Source organism: Kogia breviceps, chromosome X (assembly GCF_026419965.1).
Source record: "Kogia breviceps isolate mKogBre1 chromosome X, mKogBre1 haplotype 1, whole genome shotgun sequence".
NCBI lineage: Eukaryota > Metazoa > Chordata > Mammalia > Artiodactyla > Physeteridae > Kogia > Kogia breviceps.
Window position 1 is genome coordinate 26,586,277 of NC_081330.1, and position 25,775 is coordinate 26,612,051.

Consider the following 25,775-nt stretch of genomic DNA (forward strand, 5'->3'; position numbering starts at 1 on the left):
GCAAACTATAATGTTGACTCCTAACTGACCATCCTACACTTAGTTCTGATGAAGGGATAAGGTCCTTGAATCAAAAGGAAAATAATATGGCCACAGCTTCACTCTGCTCCAGGCAGACTATGAAGAAAGCCAATGGTGTAGAAGGCTGTTGATAATTTTTACAGCTGGCTGGGTGAATAGGGTGCTGAGAAACTGAGTAATATGTTTTCTGATTGAAGGAGGAACAGCATTATAGTAGTTCCTGTGATGATTAAAAGCAGAAGTGTGAATTGCTTTTTAGGGGCTTGCTGAGTGTGGTTCTAGTTATTGGCAACTAAGGCGAGGCTTCAGTAGTAAAGATATTAAAAGGTGTTCAGAAAAAAACAATCACATTCTTACATTTCAAATATCACCTTTGTAATTTTTTTTTTTTTTTGGTGGTACGTGGGCCTCTCACTGTTGTGGCCTCTCCCGTTGCAGAGCACAGGCTCCGGATGCGCAGGCTCAGCGGCCATGGCTCACAGGCCTAGCTGCTCCGTGGCATGTGGGATCTTCCCGGACCGGGGCATGAACCCGTGTCTCCTACATCGGCAGGCGGACTCTCAACCACTGCGCCACCAGGGAAGCCCTCACCTTTGTAATTTTAACAAAATGGCTGAATTATAATAATGTTGCATCAGCCTGTTTCACATTTAAGACCTACAAGCTTCAGCTAATTTAGGAGGAAACCACCTGATGTCAAAAGGAGAAAGCCTCACTATAAAGTGCCAGATGTAAGGGTAATACAGGTATCAAAATGAAATTTTCTGTGTAAAGAAAGAATAATGTTAAGGACAGGAAGCAATCAAAGTATAATACCAGCAGATAGTTGCTATAATAATTTTTTGAGTATACTATAGCAAAATAAAAAATGAGTGCAAGAGATAGAAGAAACAGTAGTGAGCAAAGAAACCTATAAAACTTATTGGTAAGATTCATTCATTTGGATGCTTATTGTAAAAAACAATAACAATCATGAGCTAAACTGCTAATAATTACAAATAGGAAGTGTATTGTGTGTGTGTATGTGTGTGCATGTGTTTTGTTGTCTGTGTATGTGTCTGTGTCTATACCTGTATGAATGTTGGTGTGTGGTAAAGGGGTTCTGCAATCTATTAACTGGCTCCTGGAGTTCATCCTGATGAATGCTGAATTTTGTAAACTAAGTTTCTCTATCTGTTGGTCATATGTTTTTTTCCTCCTTTATCCCATTAATGTAGTGAATTACTTTATTTTAAATGTTAAAACAACCTTACATTTCAGGAATAATCTGTATTTTAAAACCTTTCAATAAAAAACTTTCAAGACACAGTGTACCAACAAAGAAATTCCTCGAAACATTCATGAGAGAAAAAATGAAAATCTTACCCAAAAGATCTTCCACAGATTAGAGAATGTGAATTATTTCCAAATTCATTCTATGAGACAAGTAAAACCTTGATTCTAAACCTAACATATTTACAAGAGAAAAAAATTACATGAGGACAAAAGTCCTTAACTTACTAATAAATGCAAAGCAAATCCAGAAATAAACTAAAAAGTTAATACATTACAACTAAGCATGGATTGTATTTTACTGAGAGATTTACAGCATCTATGGAAGTTATCATACAATTTTTCTTCTTAGATCTATTAATTTTTTTCTCTAATGGGGTCAATTTTATTAACTTCAGTTTACCTAGGAACATCATCCATTTTATATAGGTTTCCAAATTTATTACACAGAAGTCTGCAAGTAGTCTATTGTGACATCTTTACATTATTTATTTCAACACTTCTTTCCCCCATTGCTTTTTCTCATATTTATGATTTCTCCCCCACCCCTCTTTTTTTCCCTTGGATTAGGTTAGTTAGTAGTTTATCTTGATAATTATTTTTTAAAAGCAGAATTTTAATATATTACTTAAATCTACTGTTTTTCTTTTCACTGTATTATTTATTTCTGCTCTTCTTAGTATTATTTCATTACTTGTACTTTCTTTTGGCTTATTTGTTCTTCTATTTCCAGGTTTCTGACCTGAGATTTTAATTCATTTTTTTTTCATTTTTTCATCTTTATTGTTAAGGTATTCAACCTCTGATCACCTGTGTAAATATGCACCATAGATTTTAATATGTAGTGTTTTAAATGTCATTTTTTTTAGAAATTTGGGGATTTTGATTTGTATTTCTCCCTTCACACATGAGATGCTTAATAGGAATTCCCCATCCCATTCACCATGGAATTATCTATTATTTATGTTCTTAATTTATTATTTTATTTCATTGTGTTCAGAAAGTGTTCTTTTAATAACTCTACTTTATGGGACTTATTGATATTTACATTATAAGCTAATATATGACAAATATTTCTAAATTTGCCATGTGTTCTGATGAAAAATCTACTTTCTCTATTATCAGGATGAAAAATTTGATATATATCCATAAGATCTACCATATTGTTTATGTTGCTTTGGTCTTTCATTACTCTCCCCTACCCCCATGTTTTCTAGCCTACTTGTTGTATCTTGTCTATGTCTTAACAGGATTAAATTTCCAGTTATTAGTGTATATCTACCTATGTGTCCATTCACCTCTTATAGTTTGTTTTGTAAAGGTGGTTGTCTCACTTGGTGCATAGATATGCATAATTGTTATAACTCTTTATTATAACCTGAGGGTTACAGCCTTTTTAAAAAATGTCCTTTCAAGCTTTTGCACAGCAAAGGATACCATAAACAAGACCAAACGACAACCCTCAGAATGGGAGAAAATATTTGCAAATGAAGCAACTGACAAAGGATTAATATCCAAAATTTATAATCAACTCATGCAGCTCAATAACAAAAAAACAAACAGCCCAATCCAAAAATGGGCAGAAGAACTAAATAGACATTTCTCCAAAGAAGATATACAGATTGCCAACAAACACATGAAAGAATGCTCAACATCATTAATCATTAGAGAAATGCAAATCAAAACTACAATGAGATACCATCTCACACCGGCCAGATTGGCCATCATCAAAAACTCTAGAAACAATAAATGCTGGAGAGGGTGTGGAGAAAAGGGAATACTCTTGCACTGTTGGTGGGAATGTAAAATGATACAGCCACTATGGAGAACAGTATGGAGGTTCCTTAAAAAACTACAAATAGAACTACCATATGACCCAGCAATCCCACTACTGGGCATATACCCTGAGAAAACCATAATTCTAAAAGAGTCATGTACCAAAATGTTTATTGCAGCTCTATTTACGATAGCCAGGACATGGAAGCAACCTAAGTGTCCATCAACAGATGAATGGATAAGGAAGATGTGGCACATATATACAATGGAATATTACTCAGCCATAAAAAGAAGTGAAACTGAGTTATTTGTAATGAGGTGGATAGACCTGGAATCTGTCATACAGAGTGAAGTAAGTCAGAAGGAGAAAAACAAATACCGTATGCTAACACATATATATGGAATCTAAAAAAAAAAAAAAAAAAATGTCATGAAGAGATTAGTGGTAGGATGGGAATAAAACACAGACCTACTAGAGCATGGACTTGAGGATATGGGGAGGGGGAAGGGTAAGCTGTGACGATGTGAGAGAGTGGCAGGGACATATACACACTACCAAATGTAAATTAGATAGCTAGTGGGAAGCTGCCGCATAGCACAGGGAGTTCACCTCTGTGCTTTGTGACCACCTAGAGGGGTGGGATAGGGAGGGTGGGAGGGAGGGAGACGCAAGAGGGAAGAGATATGGGAACATATGTATATGTATAACTGAATCACTTTGTTGTAAAGGAGAAACTAACACACTATTGCAAAACAGTTATACTCAAATAAAGATGTTAAAAAAAAAAGAAAAAGAAAGAAAAAAGAAAAAATAAATAAATTAAATAAAATAAAAAATGTCCTTTCTTAGGAAAACTGTCAAATATGTGGAAATTAAACAACATACTCCTAAGCAATCAATGAGTCAAAGATGAAATCAAAAGAAAAAATAGAAAATATCTTTACAAAAATGAAAATGAAAACACAACTTGCCACAACTTATGAAATACAATAAAAGCAATATTAAGAAGGAAGTTTACAGCAATAAACACACACATTAAAAAATAAGAAATAGCTCAAATAAAAAATCTAACTTTAAACTAAAAGAACCGAGCCCAAAGTTAGCAGAAAGAAATAATAAAAATTAAAGAATTAAAGATTCTCTATAAATGAAATAGAGATCAGGAAAACAATAGAAAAGATCAATAAAACCAAGAGTTGGTTTTCTGAATATTAACAAAATTTTAGCTAGATTAAGAAAAAAGAACATAAACTCAAATTAATAAAATCAGAAATGAAAGGACAACTGACTCCACAAAAATAAAAACAATCATAAGAGACTGCTATGAATAATTATACACCAACAAATTGCATAATCTAGAAAAAATGGCAAATTCCTTATACATAGGACATACCATGCATGAATCATGAAGTAGTAGAAAATCTTAACACACCAATAACAAGTAAGTATATTGAAATTGAGTCCGTAATCAAAAACATTCCAATAAAGGAAATTCCAAGAACAGGAGGTTATACCAGTTAATTCTACCCAACATTTGAAGAAGGATTAACACCAATCCTCAAAGTTTTCCAAAAATTGAAAAGGAGGGAACAATGCCAAACTCATTTTATGAGGCAAGCATTACCCTGATAACGAAGCCAAATAAGGACATATAATGAAAAAACAAACAAAAAACAAAAATGAAAACAACTACACACCAACCTTCTTTATGATTATAAATGACAAACCCCTCAGCAATATACTAGCAAACTAAATTCAAAAGCATATCAAAAGGATCATACAGCATGATCCAGTGGAATTTATCCCTGGTAATGCAAGGATGCTTCACTATATACAAATCAATAAATGTGACACACTACATTAACAAGATGAAGGATAAAAATCACATGGTCATCCCAATACATGTAGAAAAAGCATCTGACAAAATTCAACACCCTTTCAAAATACTCAACAAACTAGGTATAGAAGAAATGTACCTCAACATAATAAAGGCCATATATGACAAACCCACAGCTAACATCTAATCAATGATAAAAAATTGAAACCTTCTCATCTAAGTTCAGGAGCAAGGCAAGGATGCATGTGTGAATCCAGACACTATTATTTCAATTAAAGAATGTACTCACCACACTGCTGTATGAAATAAACTACGTGTATACATGTATAAAAGAAAAAAACATAAAACATGATGTCATAAAGAACTGTAAATACATTACAGATCACAACAGAAGACAACGGATTAAAGATGTCTATAAAAAGCAGAGTGTATCAGTTAGGATTAAAAGAACCAAGAATAGAAGCCAGCTGTCCAATATATAATTATTTATAGTAGCAAGCTTTGAAACCTAGATGTGCCTCAATAGAAGTGTGAATAAATGCATTATTGTATATATACCACAGTAGTTATAAAGAATAAACCAAATCTTACAACATAGAAAAATCACCAGGTAAAGCAAGTTACAGAATAAAAGCCATAAGTGTGTGTATGTATGCAAATGATTATACACATAAACTCATGGAAAATAAGTTGAGGGAAACATTTCTGTGGGGAAGACTGGGGAACTGAGGAAACTGGAGAAGTGAGACTTTCCCTTTTTATTTATTTTTTTGTGTTTTAATTTTTATGAGGAAAATATATTCACATATTTAAAGAGATATACAATTTCAAAAGCAATCTCACATTCTCTTCCTTTCAGGATTTTACAGAAATCATTTTTTTTTCTCTTTTCAGACTTAATTTTCCCAGACTAAATAATCCTCACCTTGTAGGTATGCTTTCACACCTCAGCCTACTGACCATTTGGATTTTTTAATTTATGTGATAGACTCTTTTACCCAGGAGGATTATGAAGCACTGGAAAGTGCCTAGAGGAACTCAAATGAAATGACAAGCACCATTAATATCTGAGTAATTGGTCTAATTCTACTTTCACCCTATTTCTTCCTGCCAAACTAGTTTTCTATGGCTTGCAGAGTGAACAGATGTAAAATACACTCATAGTTCTAGGCATTGATTGCTTTTTCAGAAGGGAGTAAGCAACACTCTCTGCTATTCATTCTTTTCTTTGAACATACGTTCCCTGAGACTGAGGAGTTGCATGAACTTAAAATTCTCAGGGGCCCTCAGCAAACCATTTCGAAATTTGTCTTCCTGAGGCCACACCACCATAAAAACTCAAGTTGTATTCTGAAGTGACATTTCACAAAAATATATGTTTCATGGACATATTAAAAATGCAAAGGATACTTTGAGTAATATATGAGCCTAGCTAGAGTAGCCTTGTACATAAAAGGACCAACTTGGGGCTTTAGTGTAATTAGTTTATAGAGGCAGAAGCAAATGTTCTTTACTTTTTCCATTACAAAACGCCAATTGGCTTCTGGCTGACAAGCTGGCTTTAGTATTGACAAGAGTGATTGAGTTCTGTCCTCTGAATGATACAGGCAGATCTGTCTAGGAGCCATCCTACACAAGTAAGGATGCAAATGAAACTCACCTAGGAAGACATTGGACAGGGTAAGTATAGAGACACCAAAGAAGTAATGAGGAACATAGCTGAAACCTAGGGAACAGAGCAGAAACCCAGGGGTTAAATTACCAAGAAAATGAAATTATGTTGTAACATTTCATATTCTCATTATTAAAAATGTCAGAACATTGCATTTAGTTTTATTATATTTTCTATTTTTATTGTAGTGATTGAGTGTTCACAAAATTGGACATGTTTTATAGCAATTTCTACATCTTTTACAATAATTGAAAGGGTAATATATAACCCTGAGAAAAGGTTGATCATTAAAATACAAGATAGCTCATTCTTAACACAAAGGTTACAAACAGGAAAAAAATGACATTAAGTTAATCTAGGTTTATTTTATCATTTCAAGTAGCATATTTCTATGATAACATGTTTTAATATTAGTCTCAATCCTCAAATGCATATGTGCGTATAACAGTGTATCTGTGTAAATATCTATACATATCCACCTTGTAATTTTTCTAAAAGATACTTTTGTACACTTACACATACACTCACACATAGATGCATGGTTTTGTAATTGGAATTTTATCAGTATATTAAATATACTGAAGTAATAGATTCTTAGGAGGAACATAATTGGAACAGATTTTATAATTCATTTGGTTTACAGCCACATCATTGACCATGAAGGATATCCTCTGAGGTACCCTTAAAACATGATCTAGGAGGTTTCTTACTTGACAAAGTGACCTGTCCTGCCTTTGAAGCAATTCTAATTATTTGAAATTTAGGACAAGAGTTTCTTCCATGTAAATCCCATCTATACATTTTGGTTCTTCCTTATATAACAGTACAATTGACCTGTGAACAACACAGGGGTTAGGGGCACTGACCCTCCGCACAGTCAAAAATCTGCAAATAACTTATAGTCAGCCCTCCATATACAGCCCTCCTTGGTTCCTCTGTATCCACAATCCACAACTGCAGATTCAATCCACCATGGATCATGTAGTACTGTAGCATTTACCATTTTAAAATATCCACGTGTAAGTGGAACCATGCAATTCAAACCCGTGTTGTTCGAGGGTCAACTGTAATTCTCAAAGTAGAGTGACCACATGCTAGTGCATGTACAAAATGATCCATTGGGATAAAGTAAGAAAACATTCTAATTTACATATATATGTAAATTTTTTAAATGACAGAGTGGGAATAGCAGAATAAGGACCTCTAAAAAATTTCACCTTAATAAAATAAAAGTAACCCTGGTAAAAATTGTCAGAATAAACTTGTTCAGAATTATGGCAATTAAACAAAGTCTTGCAGCAGTTGGGAAGAATTTAGTCAAGAAAAAAGCTGAATCTCAGTAAAAACAGGAAGATTTTTGCCTTCTAATTTGTTCTATTCCCATCTCCTCTTTCCCAAGCTGTGTGTTATCCTTGAAAATAAATAACCTGCAATGACTGTGAAAACCAGTGGCTTGTTAACCAATGGAATGAGAACAGGGTTGGAGCTCTTTCAAAGTCACATTTCCAGAGAATTATCATTATTTCACCAGTCTGGTGGTTTCCTGGAATACCTCATTCACAAGACCTCTCTTTCTTTGAACTGAATCAGAGCTTGCCTAGTGAGAAGAAATTTTCCCTTGCAAACATTTGTCAGAAATGTTCAGTAGCAATGGGTTAATATCACGGCTGCTGAGAGGATAAGAACTGGTGTAAACAATAGGCTAACCAAAACGCTTAAAAAGAAAGCTAGGGAATGAGATGTTCATAGGGGGCTTTTTCTTGGGAATCTAAAAGGCCATGTGCCTGTGCAGTACTCTGCTCAAGAAAGACATGAGAAGTCTGTAAGTTCTCACTACTGGCTAAACTTAAGGCTCTGCACAAGGAGGACGTAAACAGAGGCAATGAAGTAAACTACCTGGCTAATGGTTTAAGACATGCCTTATCAATACAAAGCTCCTCAGAAAAGAAAAGGAGACCTACCATTTGCATATATCCAAGGAAATCTCTATTCAATATTAGTTGACAACAAAGCTAACTGAGCTGAGACTTCAGTGGTCACACAAGACAAAGAATGAATACATTACTGAATTAGTTCAGAAAAGTCTGTAAACTAGCAACAACAACAAGCAACAATAACAACAAACTCTGGAGAGGGGAAAGAATTTGATGTCTAGAGTTACCAAAATACATTATGTTAAAATGTTCAGTTTTCAACAAAAAAAAAATTAAGAGGCATGCAAAAGAACAAGAAAAGATGGCCTGTAGATAGGATTTTAAAAATCAACAGAAACTGTCCCTGAGAAAGACTTACTAGACAAAGGCATGAAAATCAGCTATTTTTAATGTGTTCAAAGAACTCTTATAAACAATGCCCAAAGAACTAAAGGAAAGTATGAAAATACTGTCTCACTAAACATAATATCAAAAAAATATACAGAACAAATTTTAAAAGACTCAAATGAAATTCTACAGTTGAAAAGAACAATACCTGAACTGAAAAATCACTAGAGGGGCTTGAAAGCAGAATTGAACAAGCAGAAGAAAGAATCAATGAACTTGATGGGGCTTCCCTGGTGGCGCAGTGGTTGAGAGTCCGCCTGCCAATGCAGGGGAAACGGGTTCGTGCCCCGGTCCGGGAAGATCCCACATGCCGTGGATTGGCTGTGCCCGTGAGCCATGGCCGCTGAGCCTGTGTGTCCGGAGCCTGTGCTCCGCAACGGGAGAGGCCACAACAGTGAGAGTCCCACGTAACGCAAAAAAAAAAAAAAAAAATTAACTTGATGATGAGTCAACTGAGACTGTTGAATCTTAGGAAGAGAGAAAAAGAAACTTAAGAAAATTGAAGAGCCTAAGAGATGTGTGTGACACCAACAGTCATACCAACACAGGCAAAAATGGGAGTCCTGGGATAAGAGAAAATGGAGCAGAAAGTATATTTGGAGAAACAATGGTTGAAATCTTTCTGAATTTTAAAAAATACATAAATTTACTCATCTAAGATGCTCAAACCCCAAGTAGGATGAAATCAAAGAGATCCTCACAGAGACACATTATAATCAAACTGTTGAAAGATGAATAGGGAATTTTGAAAGCCAGAAGAGAGGAGTGACTCATCATGTACAAGGGATCCTTAATAATATTAACAGCCAATTTCTCATCAGAAACTGTGCAGGCCAGTATGGAGGGGTACAAAAGTTTCAAAGTGTTAAAGAAAATGATTGTAAATCCAGAATCTATATGTAGCAAAACTACCCTTCAAAACTGAAAGGGAAATGAGACATTCTCAGGTAAAAGCTAAGAGACTTTGTCACTAGGAGACTTAACCTACAAGATACACTAAAAGAAGTCCAGCAAATTGAAATTAATAGATGCTAGACGCTACCTTGAATCATAAAGAATTAAGAGCACTGGTAAACATAACTACATAAGTAAATCTAAAATATAGTATGAATGTATTTTATGGCTTATAATTATTATCTTCTATTAATTTAAAAGGCAATTGTATAATGCAATAATTATAATTATATATCTGTGTTGATGAGCATATAAGGTATAGGCTAGCAATTTATATGATGATAAATTCATGACATCACAAAGGAGGGAGAATAAAATGGAGCTATATAAGACCAAAGCATTGTATGCAATTAAAACTGCATCATTATTAATATGAACTAAATTCTTATAAATTAGTATGTTAATTGTAACCCCTAGAAAAACCGCTAAGAAAATAAGTCAAAACTATATCAAAAAAATTATATGATGGCTAATTTTACGTCAACTTCATTGGGCCTCAGGTGCCCAGATATTTGTTCAAACATTATTCTCAGTGTTTCTCTGTGTGAGGGTGTTCTGAAATGAGATTAACATTTAAATCATTAGACTAAGTAAAGCAGAATGCCCTGCCTAATGTGAGTGGGCCTCATCCAATCAGTTGAAGGCCTGAATAAAACAAAAAGACTGACCTTGCCCTGAGTAAAAGAGAATTCTTCCTACCTGACGGCTTTTGGATTCAAACTGAAATGTCAGCTCTTCCTATGTCTCAAGCCTGCAAGCCTTTGGACCAAACTCCATCATCACCTCTCCTTGGTCTCCAGCTTGCCGACTAAGATCTTAGGACTTACCAACTTCCATAACTGTGTGAGTCAAGTCCTCATAATAAATCTCTGAAGAATCTTGACTAACACAAATTTAAATGATGTACTAAAAAATACCTATTTAACTCAAAGAAGGCAACAAGGCATTAATAAATGAACAAAAAAAAGATATAAGACATGTAGAAAACAAAGAAGAAACTGGGAGATAAATTTCCTACCTTATCAGTAATTACGTTAAATCTAAATGGATTAAAGACTCCAAGAAAAGGACAGAGATTGACAGAATGGATATAAAATATAATTCAACTACATGAGCTTAAGAACACGTACACGTTAGATTCTATGTCAGAAGAAGCTGAAATGTAAAAGTAGAGAAAAAGATATACCATGCAAACAGTAACCAAAGGTAGGCTGGAGTAGCTCTAGTAATACAAAACAAAACAGACTCTAAGACCAAAACAGTTACAAGAGACAGAGAAAGATATTTCATAATGATAAAAGGATCAATATGTAAAGAATATATAACAATTATAAGCCTACTTGCACCTAAAAAGAGGGTTCCAAAATACATGATGTAAAAAGTGACAGAACAGAAATATACAAACCAAAAATAATAGTTGGACACTTCAACACCACACTTTAATAATGAATTGAACAACTAAGCAGAAGGTCATGAAGGAAACAGAAGACTTGAACAACACTATAAACCAACTAGACCTAAGAGATATCTATGGAACACTCCATTTCACAACAGAAGTGTATATATTTTTTATGATCTAGCAAAGGTTTATCTCTGAAATTGTTCCATGTATGCTTGAGAAGAATGTAGTCATCTACATTTAAAAAAATCTCAAATAAATAACTTAACCTTCCAACTTAAGAAACTGGAAAAATAAGAGCATACTAAACTCAAAGCTAGCAGGAAGAAAGAAATAATGAAAATTAGAGTAGGAATAAATGAAACAAATAATAGAAAAGTCAGTTCTTTTTAAAAAAATTAACAATATTGACAAACATTTGGCTAAACAGAACAAGAAAAAATGTAGAAGATTCAAATTATTAAAATCAGAAATGAAATAGAGGACATTAGTACCTACCTTATAGGAATAAAAAGGATTACAAGGCAGTACCAAGAGCAACTATATGCCAATAAATTACATAACCTAGATGAAATTTACAAGTTCCCAAAAAGACACAATCTAATAAAACTTACTCAAAATGAAATATATCTTTATATATGTAATTATATATCTATAAACAAGTAAAAGACTGAATCAGTAACCAAAAAGCTTCCCACAAAGAAAACCCCAAGATCAGAAGACTTCACTGGTGAATTCTAGGAAATGTTCAAAGAATAATTCAAACCAATTCTTCACAACTTCTTCCAAAATATAAAAGAGGAGGAAATACTTCCCAAACCACCCCATGAGGTGACTGTTACCCTAATACCAACACTAGACAAGGAAAAAGCTATTAATAGTCCTTATATAAAGGTGCAAAAATCTTCAACAAAATATTAGCAAATCAAATCCACCAGCAGAGCAAAAGGACCAAGTGGAATTTATTCAAGGAGGGCAAGGTTGTGCATCAAGATGCAAAATCAATCAATGTAATACATCATATTAATACAATAAGGGAAAAAATCCATATATCTCAATAGATACATAAAAAGCAATGGACAAAATTGACTATCATTACGATATAGAAACACTCACACGTGGAGGATAAACAATACACTACTTAATAACCAAGAGATCACTGGAGAAATCAAAGAGGAAATCAAAAAATACCTAGAAACAAATGACACTGAAAACACGACGACCCAAAACCTATGGGATGCAGCAAAAGCAGTTCTAAGAGGGAAGTTTATGGCAATACAATCCTACCTTAAGGAACAAGTAACATCTCAAATAAACAACCTAACTTAAACCTAAAACAATTAGAGAAAGAAGAACAAAAAAAAAAAAAAAACAGTTACAAGAGGGAAAGAAATAATAAAGATCAGATCAGAAATAAATGCAAAAGAAATGAAGGAAACGACAGCAAAGATCAATAAAACTAAAAGTTGATTCTTTGAGAAGATAAATAAAATTGAAAAACCATTAGCCACACATAAGAAGAAAAAAGGGAGAAGACTCAAATCAATAGAATTAGAAATGAAAAAGGAGAAGTAACAATCGACAGTACAGAAATACACAGGATGATGAGAGATTACAACAAGAAACTATATGCCAATAAAATGGACAACCTAAAAGAAATGGACAAATTCCTGGAAAGGTATAGACTGCCAAGACTGAACCAGGAAGAAATAGAAAATATGAACAGACAAATCATAAGTAATGAAATTGAAACTGTGATTAAAAATCTTCCAATAATCAAAACCTCAGGACCAGATGGCTTCACAGGCGAATTCTATCAAACATTTAGAGAAGAGCTAACAGCTATCTTTCTCAAACTCTTCCGAAATATAGCAGAGGGAGGAACACTCCCAAACACATTCTACGAGGCCAACATCACCCTGATACCAAAACCAGACAAAGCTGTCACAAAGAAAGAAAACTACAGGCCAATATCACTGATGAACATAGATGCAAAAATTCTCAACAAAATACTAGCAAACAGAATCCAACAGTGCATTAAAAGGATCATACACCATGATCAAGTGGGGTTTATTCCAGGAGTGCAAGGAATCACTTGCAAATGAATCAATGTTGATAAACCATACTAACAAATTGAAGGAGAAAAGCCATATGATCATTTAAATAGATTCAGAGAAAGCTTTTGACAAAATTCAACACCCATTTATGATAAAAACCCGCCAGAAAGTAGGCATAGAGGGAACTTTCCTCAACATAATAAAGGCCATATATGACAAACCGACAGCCAACATCGTCCTCAATGGTGAAAACCTGAAACCATTTCCACTAAGATCAGGAACAAGACAAGGTTGCCCACACTCACCACTATTATTCAACATAGTTTTGGAAGTTTTAACCAAGCAATCAGATAAGAAAAAGAAATAAAAGAAATCCAAATTGGAAAAGAAGAAGTAAAGCTGTCACTGTTTGCAGATGACATGATACTATACATAGAGAATCCTACAGATGCTACCAGAAAACTAGTGGAGCTAATCAGTGAATTTGGTAAAGTAGCAGGACACAAAATTAAGGCACAGAAATCTCTTGCATTCCTATACACTACTGATGAAAAATCTGAAAGTGAAATTAAGAAAGCACTCCCATTTACCACTGCAACAAAAAGAATAAAATATCTAGGAATAAACCTACCTAAGGAGACAAAAGACCCGTATGCACAAAATTACAAAACACTGATGAAAAAACTTAAAGATGATACAAACAGATGGAGAGATATACCATGTTCTTGGATTGGAAGAATCAACATTGTGAAAATGAGTATACTACCCAAAGCAATCTACAGATTCATTGCAATCCCTATCAAACTGCCACTGGCATTTTTCACAGAACTAGAAGAAAAAATTTCACAATTTGTATGGAAACACGAAAGACCCCAAATAGCAAAAGCAATCTTGAGAACAAAAAATGGAGCTGGAGGAATCAGGCTCCCTGACTTCAGACTATACTACAAAGCTACAGTAATCAAGACAGTATGGTACTGGCACAAAAACAGAAATATAGATCAATGGAACAGGATAGAATGCCCAGAGATAAACCCACGCACATATGGTCACCTTACCTTTGATAAAGGAGGCAAAAAAATACAATGGAGAAAAGACAGCCTCTTCAATAAGTGGTGCTGGGAGAAATGGACAGGTACATGTAAAAGAATGAAATTAGAGACTCCCTAACACCATACACAAAAATAAACTCAAAATGGACTAAAGACATAAATGTAAGACCAGGCACTTTCAAACTCTTAGAGGAAAACATAGGCAGAACACTCTATGACATAAATCACAGCAAGGTCCTTTTTGACCCACCTCCTAGAGAAATGGAAATAAAAACAGAAATAAACAAATGGGACCTAATGAAACTTAAAAGCTTTTGCACAGCAAAGGAAACCATAACCAAGACGAAAGACAACCTTCAGAATGGGAGAATATATTTGCAAATGAAGCGACCAACAGAGGATTAATCTCCAAAATTTACAATCAGCTCATGCAGCTCAATATCAAAAAAACAAATAACCCAACCCAATAATGGGCAGAAGACCTAAATAGACATTGTTCCAAAGAAGATATACAAACTGCCAACAAACACATGCAAGGATGCTCAACATCATTAATCATTAGAGAAATGCAAATCAAAACTAAAATGAGATATCATCTCGCACTGGTCAGAATGGCCATCATCAAAAAATCTACAAACAGTAAATGCTGGAGAGGGTGTGGAGAAAAGGGAACTCTCTTGCACTGTTGGTGGGAATGTAAATTGATACAGCCACTATGGAGAACAGTATGGAGCTTCCTTAAAAAGCTAAAAATAGAACTACCATATGACCCAGCAATCCCACTACTGGGCATATACCCTGAGAAAACCATAATTCAAAAAGAGTCATGTAACACAATGTTCACTGCAGCTCTATTTACAATAGCCAGGACATGGAAGCAATCTAAGTGTCCATCGACAGATGAATGGATAAAGAAAATGTGGCACATATATATGATGGAATATTACTCAGCCATAAAAAGAAACGAAATTGAGTTATTTGTAGTGAAGTGGATGGACCTAGAGTCTGTCATACAGAGTGAAGTAAGTCAGAAAGAGAAAAACAAACACTGTCTGATAACACATATATATGGAATCTAAAAAAAAATGGTCATGAAGAACCTAGGGGCAAGATGGGCATAAAGACACAGACCTACTAGAGAATGGACTTGAGGATATGGGGAGGGAGGAGGGTAAGCTGGGACAAAGTGAGAGAATGTCATGGACATATATACACTACTATATGTAAAATACATAGCTAGTGAGAAGTAGCCACATAGCACAGGGAGATCAGCTCAGTGCTTTGTGACCACCTAGAGGGGTGGGATAGGGAGGGTGCGAGGGAGACGCAAGAGGGAGGGGATATGGGGATATATGTTTATGTATAGCTGATTCACTTTGTTTTAAAGCAGAAACTAACACACAATTGTAAAGCAACTATACTCCAATAAATGTTTAAAAAAAAGAGATAAAATCACTCAAGAAACTTAAGTATAGAAGGGAATTTTCTCAACCTGATAAACGGCATCTATGAAAAAAACACAGCTATCATCACACTTAATGGTAATAAGATTGAAAGCTCCTCCCCCCAACCCCCAGTACCAGGAACAAGACAAAGATGTCTGTTCTTGCTGATTCTATTCAACACTGTACTGGAGGGTCTTAATTGCCAGGGAAATTAGACAATAAATATAAGGAAAGAAATAAGAAGAAATAATAGGCATCCAAATTGGAAAGGAAGAAATAAAACTGTATTTCAATGGATACAATCCTATAAAGGGAAAATTCTAGGGGATCCACAATAAAATAATTAGAACTAATATTAAATGATTTTCATCAAAGTTTCAGGACATAAGAGCAATGTACAACTCCATTTCTATATACTAGTAATAAATCTGAAAAGAAAATTAAGGAAAAAATTCCATTTACAATCGCATCAAAAAGAATAAATTACTTAGGAAAAATTAACAAAAGAAGTATAAGACTTGTATACTGAAAACTATTAAACATGATTGAAAGAAATTAAAGAAAAACAAGTGGGAAGACCTCCAGTATTAATAGATTGGAAGATTAACAATGATAAGACAGCAATACTCCCAAACTAATCTACACATTCAACTAAATCTTGCCAGGAGCTAGGGGAGAGTAAAATAGGGGAGACTGATATATGGTACAACATTTCAGTTGGGGGATGATGAAAATGTTCTGGTATTAGGGAATAGAAGTGGTTACATACCTTTGTGATTATGTTAAAAAAAACATTGAATTACAGACTTTAAAAGGGTGAATTTTATGCTATGTGAATTATATCCTAAGAAAAAATAAACTTTAATAATTGACACACATACACACAGTGAATGTGTGCTCAAATTATTCTTACTAACATCAAAAATGTTTTACAGCAGCCATATTTTATCAATAGCTCATATTTACTTTGCGATTAACTTACTCAACACTTACCATTACCTCCCCAATCTTTTCTACTATTACCACCAACACCACTGCCAGATGGGGTCTGTGTATACAGACGGAAGCAAACAAACAAACAAAAAAACCTTTCCTTGCTATAAAGAGTAAGCAATTGAACAAATGAGTCATAAATCAAAGTGTTAATTGTTACTGTTCCAAAGATAAATTAACATCATCTGTGGCAGAGCATGGCTAAATATTCAACCAAACCCATTTCTTCTTCCTGGGCACACGAACTATATTTTCCTATCCGTATACATTTAAGTGGAGCCAGTTAACTAGTTCTAGCCAATAAAAGGTAGGCAAAAATAATATATGACACTCCCCAAACGTGCTTGTTGAAATGTCCTACGTGATCCTTCATGTTCTTTCATTCTGCTCATTGATGAACAGACATAGAGAATCCAGACTCACACCAAAGCCCTAATAAATGCTGAGCCACTAGACTGAAAGAATCACAATGCTTCAGTTTTACAGACTGAATGTTTATGCACCCCCAACTCAACCAAATTCATAGGCTGAAATCCTAAACCCCAAGGTGTTAATATTTGAAGGTGGGGTCTTGGGAGGTGATTAGGTCATGAGGATGGAGCCCTTACAAATGTAATTAGTACCCTTATAAAAGAGATCTCAAGAAGGTCTCTTGCTCTCTCCACCATGTGAGGGTATAAGGAAAGAAGTCATCTGCAATCTGAAAGAGGGTCCCCAACAGAACCCAGCCATGCTGGCACTTTATCACAGATTTCCAGTTTCCAGAAGTGTGAGAAATAAATTTCTATTGTTTATAATTCACCCAGTCTATGTTAATCTGTTATAGCAGCCCAAACTAAGACACTGAGTCATCATTGATGGAGAGCCACCAAAGAGAGCCACCCACACCAGAATTTCCACATTGGACTCTTTATGAATGAGAAATAAACCTTTATTGTGTTAAACCACTGAAGTTTGGTTACTACAGTCATTAGTGTAAATTATCTTGATTAAATAAATCATCTCTCAGAAAAATTATATGAGGAAGTTAGGGACTTCTCAAAAGTCACCCCATCAATGTGCATAAAGCTTAGTAGTATAAGAATAATAAATATAAATTTACACCTGTGAAACATTTTTGACCCTGTCAAAATGTCCAAAATTGTTAATGGATCTTTTTTCTACTTAGACTGGAGAAATAAGCCAATTTTGGATTGAGCAGTAATTACAGAGAAAAATAGTTGAAACTTATAGAGTAAGATACTTAAATTTGTGTCAAAATATGTGTTTCTTTAAAACTTTTAATATTAATGTTTATTATCTTAAGAGTCCATTTTACGAAAAAATTAAGGTCAAGCAGAAAAATACACCAGTGTTTATCCTCAGTTACTCACATAAAGAGAAGACCTAGCCAGCTGGTATAGAGTGAGCTATAGCCAAGCAACTCAATTCACCTTGTGACTCCTATCCATTTTGCAGGTATGATTCCCAAGGAAGAAAAAGCCTAGATGTATAAGCAGAGTTGTGTCTTAAGAGAATTAGGGGTTTGCTAGATTATTGGAGAGACAGGACACTGAAAAACCAATTAGAAGGTTTTTATAACAATCAAGATTGGTCCTCAATTATAAAGGTAGCAGCAGAATAGACAATAAGGAGTAGGCAGAATCACGCACTATAAATATCATTTCAAAATCTGCATTATCTTCAATAGTTTCAGATGGAGATTGGAAGAATGATAAATAGAAAAACAGAACTTGGAAATAAGAAAGGGAAGACATATTGGTAGGGGCCAAGATAATGAATTTAGAAACCATTTACATAGAAACGATATTTGAAGTTACGAGAGGGTGAGCTTTTTGAGAAAATCAAAACAAAGGGCTGAACATACAGTTACCCATGAGAAACTGAAAAGCGAAATATCAGTAAGGAATATAAAACAGAGGAATGGGAGAAAAAGAAGATGAATCAAGAATATAAAGTCTCAAGGAAGCAAAGGGAGACATTTTAGGAAGTCAACAGTTAGAGGATGCTTAACTCTTTTAAGAGATAGCTAGTAGCAAATAAATCCGTATACCTTATTCTATCGCTTTTCTTCTTGATACATTTTACCACTAATATAGAGGACAGCAGATTATATTGTGATAGTGTTCTAACAACAGTGAGAGAGAGAGCCAACACCAGTACTATGAAGAACGGACTCTAAAGCTTGGGTAGAGGAAGTCAGAGCTGTGAGCAGGGTAAACATAATTCTCAAGTCTTCAGTAGCTAAAGAGAAAGCCTTTAAGTGTGTGGGATTCCTACTGCTAACAACTAAAAGTCAGCCTGGGGGAATTACCTGGAGTTTGAATTAACTTCTTAATATTGAAGGGAGAAAGTATGTAAGCAACTATGTCTGCTCTTATACTATGTCATGATTTAAACAAATGAGAACTTTGATGGGTAATGGATTTGAAAATGGCATCTGATCATACCATACCAATATCATCCTATATAATTCAAGTTTTTTAAAAAATGTATCCGTATTCATAAAGCAGAGAAAGTACACTCAAGCCATATGTTTCTGAGAAAGGTTCAACAGATGAGAACATATCGTCACCCATTTACCCTTTTACTTGCTGCCTTGCATTAATAATAAAAACAACAGTACTTGTAAGTGAAACATGGGAGTGAGAGCAAGATATCATGAAAACAAAATTAAAGCTCCTTTCTGGGAAGAACAGTCAGAAACATTGACAAGAAATGAAAAAAATTAGCCATCTGTATTTACTGTTTTAAAATCATGTTTTAAACTGAAACAATATAGCCACTTCTGCCTAATTCCCATCTTTGTGGTTCTGTGACACTCCCCCACTTTGGGAGATTCATAAGGAAAAGAGTAAGGGAAGATAATTTCAAAGCCTCACCAGTTCTGAGACAGGTAAGACCCCTAGTGAATGTCTCCTTTAGCAGAGCACATTAATGAATCTTTGAATACAAAAAGATATCCACTAGCCAGTAAACAGAACTATATATACTGTTCTGCATAATCAGGTAAAGGGAATTGGGCTACTTTTGTTTTTCTTAGATGGAGGACCATGGGGATGTGAAGAGAGTGAGGGAGTAGTCAAGAAGACAGAAGGATTGTGCCTGAGGAAGAATGTACAAGGTGAGATATATAATTGGTGGAGTGGCATGGACTTTTAGGAAGCATGATCCATCATATTCAAATCTAAGTTATTAGCACTGTTGCAAAGAAAATTTCCTGCTCATTAAGTGAAACCTTTTTAAAAGTCTACAACTCATACAAATAACGTGTGTGTGTGTGTGTGTGTCTATGTACACATCCCGAGAAAATAAAATTTACAAACTTAAGTTTGACATTTAGGTGAGCCCAGCACTGAGAACACAGGACATCAATTTTACGTGAGATATGAGAAAGACAAAGTTCAGTGGAAGCAGAAAATTCATGCAGGAGTGACCATGAGAACATATGACTGAGGAATTCTCAGGAATTTTGCAAAGGATACATTTCTTCTCAAGATATGAAAGTTTATTAATCTATCAAAGAGCAAGGTTTCTTCAAGTAATAAAAAGACAATGGTAGCTAAGAAGATCCAGGGGACACCCACTTTCAATTTTGGTATGTGACTTGGATTTAGTCACAGGAGAATACAACTAATTTAACACATCTAAAGCTGTGGCCTGATAATTTGAACCATATAAACCCACAGATACATATATGTATAGATATATGTACATAAAATTTCACTGATGTTTTTTAATTTTCTTTGTTCACTCAACAGTATGTCAGGCGCATTATAGCATTTCAAACATAGTTCTAAAATATCATTATCAATAGCTTCATATGTTCTGTTATCAAGTTATAGAATGAACTGAAGTAATGCACAGTCATTGTACTTCTAATTCAATCATTCAAAAACATTTGTCCAATGTCTCTTTTGTGCCAGACAATGCTAGATCTTTGGGAGACAGATTATCTCGTGAAGTTTACAAACCAGAGCAATAATTTTCAAGGGTAGGGTCATAAGTAAATCAATTCTTACTGTCATTCCTTTCAGAGCCACTGTCCTTATTTTATGTTTGTTTTATCTTTGATTAACCTCAATGTTACCATAAAATATTACCATAAAATAAAAGTTAAAGAAAATCCACTAACTTTAAAAATTCAAACCTAATATATTGAGAAACACTGATCTAATAGAAGAGAGAAAATGGTTATCACAAAATGCTTAGGCAGAAACTTACACTTCAGGATACTCTTAATTACTTCAAAGTTTGCTCATTTCCCTGCCTGGCTGTAACTCCATGGGATGTCTCAGTTACAAGGAAGAAGATACAATGTGAGAAAATGTTTCCTTGCTAATAAATAGAAATGATTATATTAGGGGAAACAATGGCAGGAAATGGTTTCAAGGTTATTAGCTCTTACATTAAGATAGAAGTCTTTATAACACTGAAAGTTTAATAGTACACATACCCTCATGGATCTTCAGCTACAATGACCAAAATCTGCAGCAGACTTAGGTCTGTGTTTGGTAATTGCACAGTTGCTAAATGACTGTGTAACTAAGGGTACTGTCGATGCCTCTTATCATAAACAATAAAATATTCTCTATTTAATTTGTAATGAAATGAACAATTTCTGAAGAACCTCACAGATAATACAAAAGTGGGGGGAGGTGTTTATCTGATTCTCAACCAAGTTATTTATACTTTAGGACCAGCATTTCTAAGCACCTCAAATTTTTCTGACATTCAAAGTCATTGCTACACTACACTTCAGGAGGACTTTCAAACTTCAAATATTTATAAAGTATTTACAGTACAATATAAAATTTAATCCCTGACTTCAAACTAATTGAGGAAATGAGGCAAATTTAGGATCCAACATCAAACTATACAGTATAATATATAATTAAGTTCTAAATTATACGATACAGGTTATAAATAGTTGTTCAGAGAAATCGAAGTAAGCAAAGAAATCAGGAATGATTTAAGGAAAAAGTGAAACATGGGCATTGGGTCCTGAAGCATGAGTGGCATTCAGATGGGCAGAAGTTGGCTCAAAAATCACCAAGACCACTGAAAAAAAACAACAGGAATCTAAAATTACTATTGATTTTCCTGTGAAAATAGGAGATGTTTAACCATGATTCGGATCCAGAAAATGCCTCTGGTTGATTGTATTCTATTGCTCATTTGCTGCTTTTGTTGTCCTCCTATTTCTGCAAACCTGCTGTCTCCTGGAACTGCCTCCACTTTCTCTTCCACTATGCTTATATTTTAGCTCAGTTCTCATTTTATAGAAAGAATAGCCTCAAGCACCTATTCAGATTAATGCAATACTTACTGAGCTCCTACTGCATGCCCAGAATCACACCAGGTGGAAAGAAGATATAAACATACAATCTATGCCATTAAGGACTTTATAATTTTATTCACGGAAAGAAGACTAATGGAGATGAAGCAATGGTATATCATGTTTGAAATCAAAGATCATAAAACATGGTACATATACCTCTTTAGGTACATGAAAAACTTTCCAATGGGTTTGTGGGAAAATGGAGATTTTTAAGATAATCAATTTCAGACTTTCAACTTCCATACGAATTATCTGCTAATACTTATCTACCTGAGACCACACCTGCAATCTGCAGATTCTCTTTCTCTAGCTCCTCATTCACAACTTCCTTCTCCCACTTCAGGGAAAAAAAAAAAAAAAAGCATACTGCTCAGCCATCACTGATTTTACTATAGTACATTGCCACAGGATGGAAAAGCCTGTGGTGCGCCAAATGTGAAATTATGTTAATGAATTCAGTTGATCAAATGAATGACTAATGGCTGAGTATTATCCTACTGCAAGTTAGGTAATTTCTAATTCTTTGTTTTTAACAAAATTGAAGGAGAATCTAATTGAACTGTCAACTGACATCATTAAAAATAATTTTTGATGATAAATTATCTGATTTGTGGCATATAACTCAAAAGAAGTTCAAAGGATTAAGAAACACTTCTATGACAAAATTCTTCCCATTCACATATAATAGTGTATGAGAATGAATTCCTCTATGCTTACATACTCCAAAAAAGTTTTAAATTAGAAAAAAAAGTTAAAACCTGTCTTATTCTTGTAAGAAATAAAATTCACCTACAAATTGAAAAAAACTAATTGAAAAACAGTCTGCTATCATTTCATTAAGAGATGCATTTTGAATAGCATTTTATTTTTTAATTATCTGTCAAAACATTGATATACTTAAGTTGTTTTGATCAGCTGTGCTCTAAAAATTTATAATGATAGCTCATTCCAGTAGAAAAACTTCAAAAGAACTTTATAGAGAAAAAAATTAAATTCATATATTTTACCACAGAATTATAATAGATGATCAGCAGCCCAAGCAAAAAATGGGTGGAAGGTCTAAATAGACATTTCACCAAAGAAGACATACAGATGGCCAAGAGGCACATGAAAAGCTTCTCAACATTACTAACTACTAGAGAAATGCAAATCAAAACTACAGTGATGTATCACCTCACACCAGTCAGAATGGCCATCATCAAAAAACCTACAAATAATGCCGGAGAGGGTGTGGAGAAAAGAGAACCCTCCTACACTGTTGGTGGGAATGTAAATTGGTACAGGCACTATGGAGAACAGTATGGAGCTTCCATAAAAAACTAAAAATAGAGCTATCATACGATCCAGCAATCCCACTCATGGGCATATATCCAGAGAAAACCATAATTCGAAAAGATACATGTACCCCAATGTTCACTGCAGCTCTGTTTACAATAGCCAGGACGTGGAAGCAACCTAGACGTCCATCGACAGAGGAATGGATAAAGAAGATGTGGTACATGTATACAATGGAGTATTACTCAGCCATAAAAAAGAATGAAATGATGCCATTTGCAGCAACATGGATGGACCAAGAGATTGGCATACTGAGTGAAGTAAGTCAGACAAAGACAAATATCATATGATATCACTTATATGTGGAATCTTAAAAAATGGTACAAATGAACCTATTTACAAAACAGAAATAGAATCACACATGTAGAAAAGAAGCTTATGGTTACCAAGGGGGTAAGGGGGTCTAAATTGGGAGATTGGGATTGACATATACTATACACACTACTATATAAAAAATAGATAACTAGGGACTTCCCTGGTGGCACAGTGGTTAAGAATCCACCTGCCAATGCAGGGGACATGGGTTCGATCCCTGGTCCAGGAAGATCCCACAAGCTGCGGAGCAACTAAGCCCATGCACCACAACTACTAAGCCTAAGCTCTAGAGCCCGTGAGCCACAACCACTGAGCCCATGTGCCACAACTACTGAAGCCCGCACACCTAGAACGCATGCTCCGCAACAAGAGAAGCCACCGCAATGAGAAGCCTGCAGACCACAACAAAGAGTAGCCCTCACTCACTGCAACTAGAGAAAGCCCGAATGTAGCAATGAAGACCCAATGCAGCCAAAAGTTAATTAATTAATTTAAAAAATAGATAACTAGTAAGAACCTGTTGTATAGCACAGGGAACTCTACTCAATACTCTGTAATAAACTATATGGGAGTAGAATCTAAAACAGAGTGGATAGGGGTTTCCCTGGTGGTCCAGTGGTTAAGACTCCATGCTTCCACTGCAGGGGGCACGGGTTCAATCCCTGGTCGGGGAACTAGGATCCCTCATGCAGCAGAGCCAAAAATAGTAATAATAATAAAATAAAAAGAGTGGATATATGTATAACTGATGCACTTTGCTGTACAGCAGAAACTAACACAACATTGTAAATCAACTATATACCAATAAAAATTAATTTAAAAACTTATTTTTAAAATGAAATAAAAAACAAATGGTGACAGTAGTAATCAAATCACTATGGTATTTAGATTTGATTGAAAATATTTTGAAGAGGGATACAACAATTTCTTTTTAATTATCAATATCTAAACTATAAGAAATCACATCCTGTACAACTATTTAAACTTCTGATGAACACTTTTTAATATTATACTAGGTATCATCCCTTTGCTCACATAGATCCATTCACTACTCTTTTCCACTCTCTTCTATAAACAGGCCCTATGTATAGATTCATTCCATGAAATCAGGCTCCTTACACAAGATAGTCTTCCTCACTTGTATAAACAGACAATTCACACACACACAAATACACACACCAACATATTGGTAATAAAAGAAATATGAATTTAAAAAAATACTATTTTATTATCTTAAATTCATATCCCTTTTGCTTAAACAGTAATATCCAGTGTGTAGATAAGTGTGTAGAAAAGTGGGTACTTTCATACACTATCAGTAAGAATGTAAATGAGTAACTCTTCCTAAGAAATAATTTGAAAAAATGAATGAAAAGCTTAATAATGCCCATTCTCTTTGATACATAAATTTTAATTGTGAGATTTAGCACTAAGAAATCACCATGGAAAATCACTAATATTTAACTATAAGTGTTTATCAGAACTACATATATATAATACGAAAAAAACTTTTAAACCTAAATATCAAAAATAAGAAATTAAGGAGAGGGGATCAAGATGGCAGAGCAGGGGAATGTGGAGCTCACTTCCCCCCAAAAACATATCAAAAATACATCTACTTGTGGAACAATTCTCAAAGAAAACCAACTGAAAACTGGCAGAAAATCTCCTATACATTTAAAGCTGCAAGAAAGATCTCCACCAGGTAGGATGGGGGAAAAAAGGGGCATTAGGGCAGAAGCAGAGCCTCTGGGAGGGATCTGTAAAGGAGAGAAGGTCCATACAGGAAGATCTCTGGGAGCCCCTTGCCTGCTGGGAAATCCACTGGGACAGACAGAAAGTCTGGAGAAGCCTAGGCTCAACTTGTGAGGAGTACACCCATGCTGGCTTGCTAATAATCAGGGTGGAGAGAGACCAGCACTGGCAGCTGCCACCTCACGGCACTTTCCAATCCAAAGTGGGAAAGGGGTGGGGGCACAAATAC